Raw genomic sequence first — 14707 nt, 5'->3', positions numbered from 1 at the left:
TTTTCTCGAAAAAATTCGAGAAAGGATAAAGCATGATTTAATTCGCAACAATAAATGAATGCGTTTATCTTTGTTTTTGCGAAACTAAGTTTCTCTAGATTGGCAACAAATCCACTAGTCTCCTGTTTCAAATGTAAACATCAATGGCCGCCATCAAGAGAAGTATTAGGCTTAGCGGCACTTAAACAACTTTAAAATTGTTGATAATTCTAAAAATATTGCATAGAGATTTACTAAAGGCATGAAAAACTTAACCGGAAGATAAAAACAACATAATCCAATCATTTTTAAAGCAAAAAATGTACAATTTACAAACATATAAGAGTAAAGAAACTGAGATCACTGACCCGGGTAACAAAGTGGATATATTTATAAATATATTTATATACGTTTGGTGCGGTCGATTGCAACCAAAATACGAGGTGCACATCTACATGTTATAGCAGTCCTATATACCAAATTTCAACGTTCTGAGGCTACTCGTTTTTGAGTTATGCGAGATACGTACGTACAAACGTTTGTACAGACGCCACGAAAAATTCTCTTCAGAATTAATTTTAAAGCAGTTTTATAATTTTTTGAAGGAAAAGAGTATTTTATTCTGTCCTTACGTACAGATATGACGCAAAAACATCGTTAAATTGCATTCGATAGCGGTCAAAATGGATATTTTCCTTGAAATATGCTGCCTGAAACTTTTCGCGATTACAATACTTCCTTTTTACTTCGTACAAGGAAGTAAAAAGGTAATCTTTTCCCTTCCTAATTACCGATCATATTAACTTTTGTCTCGTTCTTTGAATGAAAAAAAAAATTTTAAAAGAGAAGTTTTAAACATTATTTCAAACAAAATGCATTCAAAAGCATATTTTTTGTCAAAAATCATGAGCACAAAAATGATCCGTTTCGATTTCAAATATGGAAACAAATTTTAATGCATATAGTCGAAAAAAAAAAAAGTGCTATTTAAAATGACTCTTTCCTATTTAATGTGAATAAACAGGTCATAGTGTGAGTGAAGTAGAGAAAATTTAAGTTCTTTTGCAAATACCTGATAGATGGCGCCACTTCATCGTCCTTTTTAGTGCGGCAAGGTGAAGAATGTAGATTGAAAGAAAAGTAGTGAATGAAAATAACTGAATTAAGAATAAAATTAAGGATAAACGGTATTGAATAAACGATGAACAAAGAAAAAAGCGCAGCTTTCGTTTAAAATGCTCGACTTTTGGCAATTACTTCAAGTGAAAGTGTGATTTTTATTGTTATTAAATATGAAATGTTCTATGGTTGTCATATGCTCAGCAGAGTAGAGAAAGTTTCATCTTTGTGTTGAGATGATTTATAAGTGCACTGTGCACGAAATATAAGACCAGTGTAAGGGAAATTAAATTATTTAGGTCATTGTAGCAATGAGGAAGTCTCCTCGGTGATAATAAATTTTCTTGATAATTAAATTTTTCTACAATCATGATGAAAATTAAATCAAATAAAAAAAAAAATTACGAAATCAATAACTGGTCAACTTACAGATGTTTAATTAAATTAATACGTTGCATAACATTACTAACCTTCTTAAGAATTACCGTTAAAGTTTTTTTTTTTTTTTTTTTTTTTTTTTTTTAAGTTGTTGATTATGTTTCTGAGAGAATATAAACTTTTTTAAAAATTGTTGATTATGTTTCTGAGGGAATATGAATATATTAAATTCTTTTAAATAATGGCTGGATGTAGAAATATTATACGTAATGTTATTTTTAAATTGGAATAAAATTTTTAAAAAATTTCTCGTGTATTGCTACACCATTCACAAATGTTGCGATGTAAGTCGAATTTTCAAACCCTTCCCCCCCTTCAGTATTGGATTATTTGAGTGCCTATTTAGATACAACTGAAATTTTAAAATAAATAACATCTTCTGCTCAAGTTAAAAAATAAATAAATAAATGTGACTAAAAATTTTAATAACTGATATTTTATGTTATCGGATGATTTTGTGTACCTAATATTACTGATGTCTCATGTTACCAGTCCTTTATCCAATTCAAAGCATTTGTAGAAAAGGTATTTGTTGATAGAAGAAACTTGCTTTTGAGAATCTCACAAATTTTATTTTACATCAAATGTAACTTGAAGTTTGTTAGCTGTGTAAGCTATTGCATTACATGAAGTTCAAAGTTAAATTCATTATAATTGATTTAGGATAGTTTAGATCCGCCTCTACCAGGAATCCAAAAATTTTGTGTTTTACATATTAATATTTACATAGTTTCGCTATCTTGACCAAAGCTAGTTTCGTAATCATTTTAAGCTTTTATTGAATACGTTTTATACGGTAAAATCATTTAAAAATGTTTATTAACATGTGAACGACAGAGAAAAAACTTAATTTACAAAAATAAAGCTTATGTGGTGTGTATTTTATTCTGCAAAAAAAAAAAAGGGAATGGACTTGATTAGACATTATTTTTATTATTTCTTACGGCTATTGCTCAAAAATCAAACTTGTATCGTTTTCTTAATCACTAATTCTATAGCGTGCAGCCAGAAAGTTAAACAAAACAATAAAATTTAATTGTCGTATTTGGATACATGAAAGAAAGGCAATAGTCCATCGGATCATTGGTAGACTTGCGCCTTCTTAAGTACTTAAAAAAAATATCTAAGAAATCTACCCGTATTAATTTTCTGTTCTTATTAAACATCTATTCTGTTTCTATATTACAAAAATATGGGTGTGTTTGTCTGATTAATTGTTTGTAACATCATCTCCGGAACAGCTGGGAGTTGACTTGCGAGAAAGGTACCGCCCCCACCCCCGGGATTCCAAAAATTCGTGGAAAGTCATTTCGACCATTCTCATCTTCGCATGATTTTAATCAGCCGAGATATTAATTAAAAACTCGCAAAAACGCTATATTGGCAACAAAAAATTTATTTACAAATTGGTTGTTGTGGGTTGCGCAAGGTATTAATTATTGATTGCTCGGGTTCTTGCAAGATATTAAAAACTCCGAAATCGCTAATTTGGCAAGAAAAAAAATTATTTGCGAATTAGTTGTTGCGGGTTGCGCGAGATATTAATTTTTGATTGTTGCGAGATTTTAATAAAAAACTCTGATAATGCTAATTTGGCAACAAAAAACTTATTTACGAATTGGTTGTTTGCTTGAAAATCCCGCTAGTTACGTATATTTTCTGATGAGCAATTATTTAATTAGGATAATCACCTAGCATACCTTCGTGGTGTAGTGGTCAACACGCTCGACTCGTATTCGAGAGGTCCGTGATTCGAGTCTCAGCGAGGACACTGCTCTCTTTTCATGTCTCTTGCTTTTAAAAAATATCGAATGTCTCTACAATTTATTTATTTGAAGAATAATGAATTCGCAGTTGCTAGAAACAGATAGATTTTTAATAACATGTTACAGTAAGATTCCTTCTTGTCATAAAAGAAGAAATATTATTATTATTTTGATTTTCATACTTTTTGTGTTTTTTTTTAATGCAGTATTGCGAAATTACTTAACAGCTGTTATCAGTTACAGAAGTTTTCTTCGTTTGTTGTTCATTAAATTGGAGAAGTCTTATCGTCTCATCAAAATTAATTATTACTTTCATCCATAAAAAACAGTTATAATAGCTTGCATATCCTTTTTTTTTCTCTCCTCCCTTCATGACAGTTTCGTAACGCAAGGATTCTGCACAGCCTCAACTTTTAATTACTTTCTCACTCGTTAGTAAAATTCTTCGTTCACTACTTAAAGGCTGAATGCCTTCCATGAATTCTGCTAATTTATTTTTTCCTGTATATTAAACAAACTGAAGATTGGAAGTTAATGAGCCTTAATGGAGATAAATATGGCTTCCAAAAAGGCGAAATTACAAATATTTGCTGTAACAACTTTCCAGCTTTGTATCTTCGTTTTCATCATTACAGTTTTATTTCAGTTTTTACTTCCTTGTACGAAGTAAAGAAAGTACTGTCATCACGAAACATCGCGGGTATCATATTTCAACTAAAATATCCATTTTGACCGCTATCAAATGCAATTTAACGATGTTTTTGCGTGACATCTATACGAAAGGACATAATAAAGGACTCTTTTCCCGCAAAGAATTATAAAACTGATTTAAAATGGGTTCAGAAGAGATTTTTTTCGTGGCGTCTGTACGTACGTACGTATGTACATATGCATTTCGCATAACTCAAAAGCGAGTAGCCTCAGAAATTTGAATTTTTTTATATGGGACTGCTATAATACGTAGTTGTGCACCTCCCTTTTTGGTTGCTATCAGCCGTGCCAATAGTATATATATATATACACCCACTATGTTACTCGGTTCTGTGAGCTCACTTTGTTTTATTCTTATATGTTGATAAATTGCGCACTTTTTTGTTTTGTTTTAAAGGTGATTGAATTATGCTGTTCTTATCTACCGGCTCATGTTTTTGTGTCTTTAGTTAATCTGCATGCGATCTGAAAACAGAATTAATTGAATGAGAAATATATCTCTAATGAATGTCGAGGACATACAGTGTCTCACAAAAGTGATGGGACACTTGTGCTTTATGAAAGGAAACTGTAGTAAAATAAATTTAAAAAACATGCAAAAATTTTTTGTGAGTGTGTTTCATACTTAAATTTAGTAACAATTATTACATAACATACATTTCCTCAAAATATTAAAATAGTATTTAATAAAAATACAATTGTTTAGAACAGAACAAAAAATGGCTCACATAAGTGATGGGACACTTACTTTTCCATCAAATATTTATCCAAAAATTTTACTTCTTAAAACGTTTTAATATTTTGTTAGATTTCCTTTTACTTTTAAAACGTGATTTAATGTTCTTGGGATGGATTCGACTAATTTATTTGTGATTTCTGGAGTGATTTTACCTTATTCTTCTTGAAGCAATGATTTTAGTTGTTGTTTTGAAGAAATGGTGTGTTTGCGAATTCTTGATTCCAATTCCTGCCAAATATTCTCTATGGGATTTAAGTCTGGAGTTTGATTTTTATTATTTCAGGACAGTTATACAGCAGCCAGAGTGTAACGTTCAAAGCAGTGTGCTTGGGGTCATTGTCCTGGTAGAATTTAAAATCGTTATGAAGGATCAATTTTCGTGCTGAAGATTTCAAATTTTGATTTAAAACGTCAATATACCTGTACTGATCCATTATACTGTCGATAAAAACAAGATTACCAACTCCAGCGGACGACATACAACCCCATACCATAACTCCTCCTCCACAATGTTTTACTCTTGGCACCAAGGTCTGTTTGCGAAATTCTTTCCTGGGTTTTCTCTACACCAAGATTCTACCGTCAGAACCAAATATATTAAATTTACTCTCATCAGCAAATATAACTTCATTCCAGTAATCAGAATTCTTATTTATGTTGGATTTTGCGAAAGCCAGTCTGAGTTTTCTATTCTTTTCACTTGCGAAGAATTTTTTCCTGGCTGCTCTACCGTGATATCCAGCAGATCGAATTACTCTTCTAATAGTCTCAGGATTAAAAATTACTCCATATAATGCTTGTAAATCAGCAGCAACTTTAGGAATACTCATTCTTGGATTTTTTTTTTTAATATTTTGAACGATAATTAACTTTATTTCATTGGATAGCTTTGATGGTCGGCCAGGTCTTCTTTTATCCTGAATCATATGATTCTTTTTATATCGTTTAATGATATTGAAAACTGTTGAATGACTCATGTTAACTGTTTCAACAGTTTCTCTAATAGATTTTCCACATTCAATATGCAAATTAATAACTAATTTTCGAATTTCAGGCAAAGTTTCTTTTCGTTTAGCATTCATGGCTGCACAGAGCTAAAAAACACAAAAATTCCAAAACAAACTGGAGAGAAAGACTGCAGACGATTTTATAAATTATTGCCAATTGCTTTTTGGTAAAAATAAAAAACCCAAAAAATATTTTTATTGTAGTACGTAGTAGTATCTAATGGTGTCCCATCACTTATGTGAGCCATTTTTTGCTCCTTTCCAAACAATTGTATTTTTATTAAATTACTATTTTAATATTTTGAGAAAATGTATATTATGTAATAATTGTTACTAAATTTAAGTATGAAACACACCCACAAAAAGCTTTTACACGTTTTTTAATTTATTTTATCACAGTTTCTTTTTGTAAAGCACAAGTGTCCCATCACTTTTGTGAGACACTGTAAGTATTTCGTATCAGTAGCAAGTATTGTCCGAGTACACTGTAAAAAAAAACCTCGAAGTTTACAGACAAAAGTCTTGTATAGTTACAGAAATGCGAACAATTACGAAGGAAATACCTGTAACGAACACAGAACCAAACGAAACTGTAAACTCTACAGGAGTTTTTCAAGAAGTTTTGCTTGGATTTTGTCCGTAGCGTGTGATCACGTGGCTTAAAACGGCTGAGAGAGAAGAACCAATCAGGAAGAAGGTGGAAAAACAGCGTCTTAGCGGAAGAGTTCAACGATAGTCGCCATGTTAGCCATTATTTTTGCTATGGTCGAGGTAAGTTCGAAATAGTGTTTGACGTGTATTTTACTAATTTTATGTAATGTATTTGTTATGTTCTTTACACTATCTATAATTAAATTCTTTTAATATTTAGCTTATAATTCTAATGCTCCTAAATAAACCTGTGTTGAATTATTGTTACAGTATTACAAGTCACAGAGCTTGTGTTCCATTTAGTAAAATAACAACTTTTATTCGTTACATCTGCATGTGTCTGCAGTTAAACTGCTCATATTTATAAACAGAAACAAATTTGTTAATATGTTAGTTTAAAAACAAATAAGCTTAATATTAATGTTCTATCTATAGTCTAATAATTTCTCATGTTAAATATTTATGTATCTTTTAAAACATATCGCGTTAGAATATTTATATTTTTCATTTTGTTGACAGATGTAACATTATTATTCCATACATGTTATCATTAATCCCAGCGTGAACTGCTTTAGAATATTTTTCAGAGCATTATTACACTATGTATGTTATTATTAATCTCAACGAAAAAGAAAAAATAAATGTAATATATTTAAAAAATTCGACAAAATAACTTAACATACATTAAAAATGGAATATCATTTCATTAATACATGCGATAAGTTCGCCTTAAAAGATTATATAGTCGGATAGCAATTACATATTTGTAAAAGTATTCAATGTATATTATTTTTTGTGTTAAAGATAGTTTTAATCCAGGACAGTCTTTACCAACTTATAAAGCATCTATTAAGTTACATTATAACCAACATTTACAAAAGGCAATCGAAATGCCGTGACTTTGACATATTTTTAACTATGATGTAACATACTAGGAACATTAAAGAAAAAAAATTCTATTTTTTCCTTTATGCTTGTTGAAAAGTAAAATATTAATAAAATGGTACAACATTCATTCTAGTACTTACAATGTAAATTTACATATAAATTTACTATAAATTTTGGTGCAAAGTTCATTATAAAATGCATTTGCTAATATTTAATAGTTATAGCATTCAATATCAAATCATGGAAATATTAGTAATGATACGTCGGTTGCATATATTAATTTCAATACTCAGCTCAATGCCAAATTTCTTCTATATCTGAGGTAACATGTATTTTTTGAAAATAATTATTTTGTGTCATCTTTTCATTTAAAAATCTCTTTCAGATATATTTTAATGTGAATTATTTTCAAAATTATCCTCATTAGAATGAATGTTGTTCTCTTTATTATGTTTGAAACTGCCGTTACGCTAAAAAATATATTCAGAAAACTATTTATTGCTGAATGTTTAAAATAAGTTCTACTGCTCCTTTTTGACAAAGAGTATCCATTTGAATTGCAGTTGGTTTTAATTAATCGTTGGTTGTATTTTTAAGAACTACTTGATAAAATTCAACAAATTAGTTCAATCTATGAGTTCATCTGAAAAACCTAAAATTTTTATTCCAATTTTGTCATGTGTATATATTTCAAGAATGAAAAAGAATTACAAATTCACTATCCAACAATACTGAGTAATATGTTGTTGATATAGCCAAACTTAAAATGACCCATTTTAAAACCAGATTAAATAAATCATCGCGTATTTTCGGTCATCGAATTTCTTTGGCGTTAAAAGTGTCATAGATTTAGTAAATCCAAGGGTCAAGGTAAGCTGAAATATTTTTTTTCATAGTTCATATTTGCTAAGTTATAAATTTTGCTGATGCAAAAGTTATGTAACTTATGCAAACATATGCTTAGAGTATTTGAACTAGTGTTGAAAAATCACTGGAATTTAAAATGTAATTGACAGTATGCCTTAAAGCTTGTTTTGGTAAAAGCATATTTATGGGTGCCCCTTGGCGATTTTTGGCAGTACATGGATACCGAGTTTGTGCAATTCTTTGACCATGTTATTTTGGCTTGTGTAGCGACGATTTGTATGCCAAAAACCGCCGCTACACGAAGACAGATTGCACATACTCGGTATCCATGTACACATCGACCTATTTTCACTTAAAAAAAAAATCTGTGAATTGTACAAACTTGGCATCGCGCACTCCCTTGACTTTATCCATGTACACATCGACCTATTTTCACTTAAGAAAACATCAGAGAATTGCACAAACTTGCGCTTCCTTGATAATACAGTGAGCACCCTTCAATATACTCTAACTGCTGTTTTTCATAAATTAAAACATTTTAGGCATTTAAGATATCTTCCTGTAAGTTACAACTAAATGAATGACTCTTAAGCATTAAAATTTCAAATTTTTATGCTTAAGAGTAGAAGGAGTTATACACTTTTTAAATAACAGTGTCAGAAAAATATACTTTTTTAAAATATGTAAACCATTGTTTGAAGTATAGAAAAACCTTCCTTAGCAACTATACCTCTTTAAGTGATTATGTCAAGTATTCTGGTGATACAAACATTGATATTAATTATCACTGAGAATCATGCTTTGTGAAGTAACCACCTCCATTAAATATCAAAATTGTACAAAATTATGGAAAAGTTATAGAGTGGTTTAACTGTATACTTAAAGTATATCATATCACTGTTAGATATTGATGATGTAAAAGATATTATCTAATCATAAATATTTCAAGCATTAAATAGCTTAGTGTAAGTCAATAAGTTTTCAGATTCTGACTTTGTACCCTGTCTTTCACTATGTAATATTTTTCTAGCAACTATGTTAAGTACCAGTAAGTAAGTTTGTCTTAAATATCACTTAATGTAATCAGGTATCATCTGTTCTGTCTGTAAAACTTAATCGTAATAAGTGAACAAATGAATATCTGTAAAACTAAAAATGACACTCTATGTAAAAAATACAAGTATTAAAATGTCTATGAGAGGAACATTTAAAATATTAAATCCATGATCAATTTTTGCGACATCTAAGATAGAAAATACCCAAACTGACTAGTTAATTCAGAGGATGAATGCATGTAACATCATTGTTCATGTGTTTGTTAATTGTGTAAGTATTGAAGTTCATGCATTAATTGTTGATAACTATATTATTGGCCTTATATATATATACTTGCATTTCAAAATTTTGTATATTTTGCCAGCGAGCTAAGTATTAAATGCTGTTACGTATAAGTTGATATTATGTGGAAAAGTAGTTTTTGATCTAACACTTTCTGAGAATTTTTTAATGTTGATCATCTAGCTTAAAGCATGTGGCTGAAATTACCAGTATTAACCATAATTTAATTATTCTCCTGTTTCAGCGTTTCTCAAACTTTTTTCGAATAGAGATTATGTGAATTATCATAATTTGTGAATCACCTTGCTGCTGTTCCCTTCGAAAGCAATTTTTTAGCATATATTACTACTAGTACACTTATATTTTAATATATAATTAAAATCCGTTATATTTAAGTCCATTGAAGAAAAGTTATATTTCTAATATTTCAAGATTATTAATGAGAAGGATGATTTGTAATTCTTGCATGGCTCTTCTATATTTGGATATATGATGGTAAGACCACAGTCTTAGTGGATATAAATGATAGTATATTTGGATATATGGTGGTAAGTACCACAGTTATAGTGCTTTAAATCCATCTTTTACTGCTAAGACTGAGTGGGAAGTCTGTAAGTAGGGTAACCAATAATAAATTTCATAAAATGTCTATCTTACGAGAAAAGGTGATAGATGATTGTCATATGTAACTTTTTAAACTCTGAGATATTTCAACTAAATTTTTTTGTCTCCTTTGGAAACTTCGGAGGACCATGAGGGCAAGCTGTATGATCCACAGATTGAGAAGTGCTACCTTAATACATTTCAATTTCTAGAGAAATTAATCTTAAAAAAAAACTGATCATTATTAAAACTACTTTACAGATTTATTTTATATTACAAATAAATATAGTAAATATCTAATAAACCTCAAATTATTTTCTGCAAAATGAATTATTTAAATTTGTAATGTTTTTGCTTCAAAAATGGATGATACATGCAATTTATGATTTCATGAAAGGACCAAAAGGAATCTTGTTTGCAATTTAATTATTTAATTTAAAAAAAGATTTAAATCATTTGGAATATGTGCAAGTGCATGCAATTATTATGAAGAGATTCTAAATTAAAATGTCACATAACAAATTTAGAATATGTTATGTACTTCTAACGAATGTGGTTTTTTCTTTATTTAGGAGCCATGCTTTGAATCCTAAGAAGAAGAGGACTGCACCTTCACAACTAGTTAATTAAAAATAACAATAATATAAATTTTACCTATTTTTTATTTTATTTTCCTTTTGGATAGTTTTCAAATAAAAATAAACCTATTTTTGTTTCTATATTCTGTGTATTGTAATAAAGAGTCGAAATCCATTGCAATATCCAATATTTTCAAAATATGATATTTTTTTAAATAAAATATATGATTATGGAATATTACGTTAAAATTAAATGGTTCCTTATGTAACCTGTATGTTACACTAAAAGGCTTCATCGAATACTTGTAAAGTAATGAGCAAATACTAAGTTAATATATTGTGAATGAATATTATCTTACAGAATTTTTTATTCCATAAAAATCTATCTAAAAATATAATTTTGTTGAATGAAGATTTAAACATTTTTCCCGAAGATTTAAAAAGTCGTTTGAAATAATGATAACAAAAACATTAATCTGAACCATTTAATAAAGGAATAGAAAATTTTGAGAACAATTAAATCATCCACAGGAATTTTGAAATAATCATCGTATTTTTGACATCAGTTAAAGAAAGAAAATCTGAGTCATTTTGATTATAGTGATAAATTAGTTCCATTAATAGTAGGATAGAAAATTAAAATTTTAAGGAGCCATTATGCATTATCAATTATTCATTAAAAAATTTTTAGTTTATTACTACTATCATATCAATTATTAATGCTGAATTCTTTATCTTCAGTTTTTACATTCTTTTCTTAATTTTCTAGGCATAGCAGAGAAAAATATAATTATAGGATCAAGGCATTTCCAAATACATTATATTTTCTTCCTTAAATTTTTAAGATCATTCTATATTCATCATGTATTATAGACACAGTATCAGGGGATTCTGTTCAATTTTTCAGTTAGAATTTGGGACGAAGTTGTGAAGTCATACCTACATTAAATGCTTGAATTGATTATTTGAAATATGACAAAGCAAGAGAGGGCCATCTGTCCAAGGAAAGGAATATTTTAAGGAAAACTTCATGTTACACAAACATTTACACAGGCAGCCCATTCTTTAGGATTTAAATCTAGAGCCAAATGCTAGTGTTCAGCTTACTGTCTGGCTGCCTGTAGGCAATAAATGTTTTAGTAGAAAGAATACTTGAAAAATTAAATTTAGGACTAACTAATTCTTCAATTTTGTATTCAGTGAGAAGAATGTAATTTATTAATAACGTTTTAAATCTGGGAAAATACCTGTACAACTGTCCGATTAATTAATCTATTATTTCAATTAATGGTCAGTAGCAGAAGAGATTAAAAAGCATTTATGCCTAAAAGAATTATATGTTGTAATTAAAATGAATAATGCAATTAAGCATGAAAATAATTTTGGATAACTTGTGATAACTGAATTTAAGTTCATTGTTGAGTTACATAAGTAATTTTTTTTAGAATTTGAAAAAATATTTAGAATTGTTTATTGAAACAATTTCATTAAAATATTTTTTTACTGTAATCATATCCAATTGCAGTCTCTTTAGATTACACTATTGGGTATAAGGAGAATGATTTGGTTTAGTTTACTTAAGTATGGCAAAGCACACTAGGACTATCTGCCTAAGTGGAGAAATGCCTTTGTGGAGGACTTTCGAAGGGAAACTGACTTATATACATGTTACACATGGAGAAAACCATGAAAATACCCATACAACCAGCCCATTCGCTGGATTTGAACCTCGGACCGAACTACCAGTGTTCAGCGGGGGAATTCTAGAACATTACTAATTTATTGCCAAAAAACCATTAAGTCTAATACACAAGTTTTTTTTCCACTTATTTCGTGATGCATATGTAACTTTGAGATGTCTTAAAATTCAATAAAGGAAAGTAATGCAGATGTAAGAAAAACATAAAATTTGAGCTTCTTTTTAACATTGGAAATATTTTGAAAGAAAATGTTGTATATCTTTTAGAAAATCTAAGGTATTTTTCCTTAAAAAAAAAACTTAATATTTAAAGTTACATAACTTCCCCACAAATAAATAAATGCAGCATATTTTGTTACAAGCAGTAGCTGTAGACATTTCACATAAAACATATGTTCTACACGTGTAATTATTTATAGTAATATTACAATCAAAATATTTAATATTTAGGAATACATCATTTTTGTATTTTGTATAAGACAAATATGTTCTATATGCATAATTATTTGGAAGAACTTTTAAGTAAATTATCTGCAACTTTTACATATATATCCTTTAAAATTTCACATGAAAATACATGTTCTTACATAATCACTTTAAATAATAAATATAATTTGAATAATTGCCTTGAGATCTTTAACCATCAACGACACGGAATCCCAATGGTCTGACAGCAATAGTTTCAGCACCGATTTAAAGGCAACGTTTCTTAATTTTTTTGATTAGTGGAAAACCCTTTTTAATATAATTTTTTATTGTGGAATTCCTGGTTTCCTTCAATACTAAGGTTTTAATGCAATATTCTGTAAATGGATTATTTGCAACAAAATTGCAATTATTTCAAATAATATTTATTTGCTTCTGAAAGTAATTTCAAAATTAATCCAAAAGCTTATAAAATATAATTTAAAATAACGTATCTGGACAGGACTTTTAAAGTTAAATTTTAATGAGATGAGTGGTACTGGTTCTTAGTATCACAGATACATTTAATATTAGACTTTATGGATAAATGGAGATTCTCATATCAAGTAAGTCATCAGGTCTATTGCGGTATTTAATTTTTTTCGAAACATAAGTTAAGAACCCCGTTTTACAAATTTGCCTCGAGACGCGTTAAGTCTGCTTGTCCTGTGAATCTAATATTAAAAGTCGTTTGAATTTTGATATCCGTCAAAGTTGATAATCCTACTTGCATTTATTAAAGACTGAGTATATCTTTGAATTGTACGTCTACCAGAATAAGTTACAAATCGGATTAAATCACTTGCTAGGGCATATAAAAATAAGTACTTTAATCATAAAAGAAAACTAGTTTGATTTTTGATATCTTAAAATGGCCTATTTTTTGGATTATTATTTGTTTAATATTTTTGTATTTGTCTATATTAGCACATGGGAGTTTTGGGATTGCCTTGTGCTCTTTTTCAGATGAACCATTCATTTTTTTGTTACGACATTAAGATGAATAAAATTCTGCTAAATGAACCAAAATTTTAAATTTCGCGGTTCCTTTTTAGAGCAGGAAAATAATTAAGACAAATGATTTAAATAAATAAATAAAATTGATACAATAATTCGAATACTGAAAAGTACAAATTTCAAGTTTAATTTATTTATTATTTTATTTTAGTCTTTTAAATTTCTGAATTGTTTTTTATTTAATTTTTTTTGTTTTTAGTCCAAAGGGGCAATTTGCCTAAAAGGACTACTAATTTCGTATTGCCATTTTGCGTTAATTCACTTTTCAAATTGTTGCCACCAAATATTAGGCCCTGTATTAGGTTTAAAGCAATTAAATAATGAAGAATATGCATAAATGTATGTCACATTGTGATAAAACAACGGTGCCTAGAGCCATCTTATTTTGAATAACGTACGTTTCCACCCGAAAATGGGCATCTAGAAGCCGAAGTTTGGAATTTGGAATTTTGTTTCATTATATATTTCAAATTTTGTAAAACAAATTTTTAATTAACAAACTCAACGATTTCAAAGCGAGCAATGACAACACTGTACTGGGAAAAAATTGTATCTCCAGCGAGCGAAACTGTGTGTCGGAAATTTTAAAGATATGCTCATTGTCAAATTATTTTGCGTTATTGGCGTTGAAGTGAGTTTTATGGTTTAATTGCGAAGAACATGATATTTAATAAATAAAGGTAACACACAAAACGTTAAAAAAACGCCTCTATGGACGTAATGTAAAATCTGCAAGCTTTCAGATTTTGTTTTTATTTACTTTTTTTAAAAATTTTCTTCCTTTATTTTTATTATTGTACTGTTCTACCGAAAATGGTGTACACCAGCTTTTTACATTATAA

At 28.9% G+C, this 14707-nt stretch overlaps 2 long non-coding RNA genes across 3 annotated transcripts in view; one reads left to right on the top strand and one right to left on the bottom strand.

Annotated features, from left to right (window-relative positions):
* LOC146997819 (uncharacterized) overlaps positions 1-14707 on the bottom strand; it is a 338237-nt gene that overhangs the window by 224104 nt on the left and 99426 nt on the right. The gene's annotated exons all lie outside the window — the stretch shown is intronic.
* Positions 6467-10825, top strand: LOC146997820 (uncharacterized). Its single transcript, XR_015040877.1, has 2 exons — positions 6467-6530; positions 10679-10825. It is a non-coding gene; the product is annotated as an uncharacterized LOC146997820 (long non-coding RNA).

The sequence above is a fragment of the Stegodyphus dumicola genome, chromosome 4 (genome assembly GCF_044657685.1).
Source record: "Stegodyphus dumicola isolate Sdum_Otavi_A_Nest chromosome 4, ASM4465768v1".
NCBI classification, from domain to species: domain Eukaryota; kingdom Metazoa; phylum Arthropoda; class Arachnida; order Araneae; family Eresidae; genus Stegodyphus; species Stegodyphus dumicola.
This window is presented reverse-complemented; position numbering and strand designations above follow the sequence as displayed.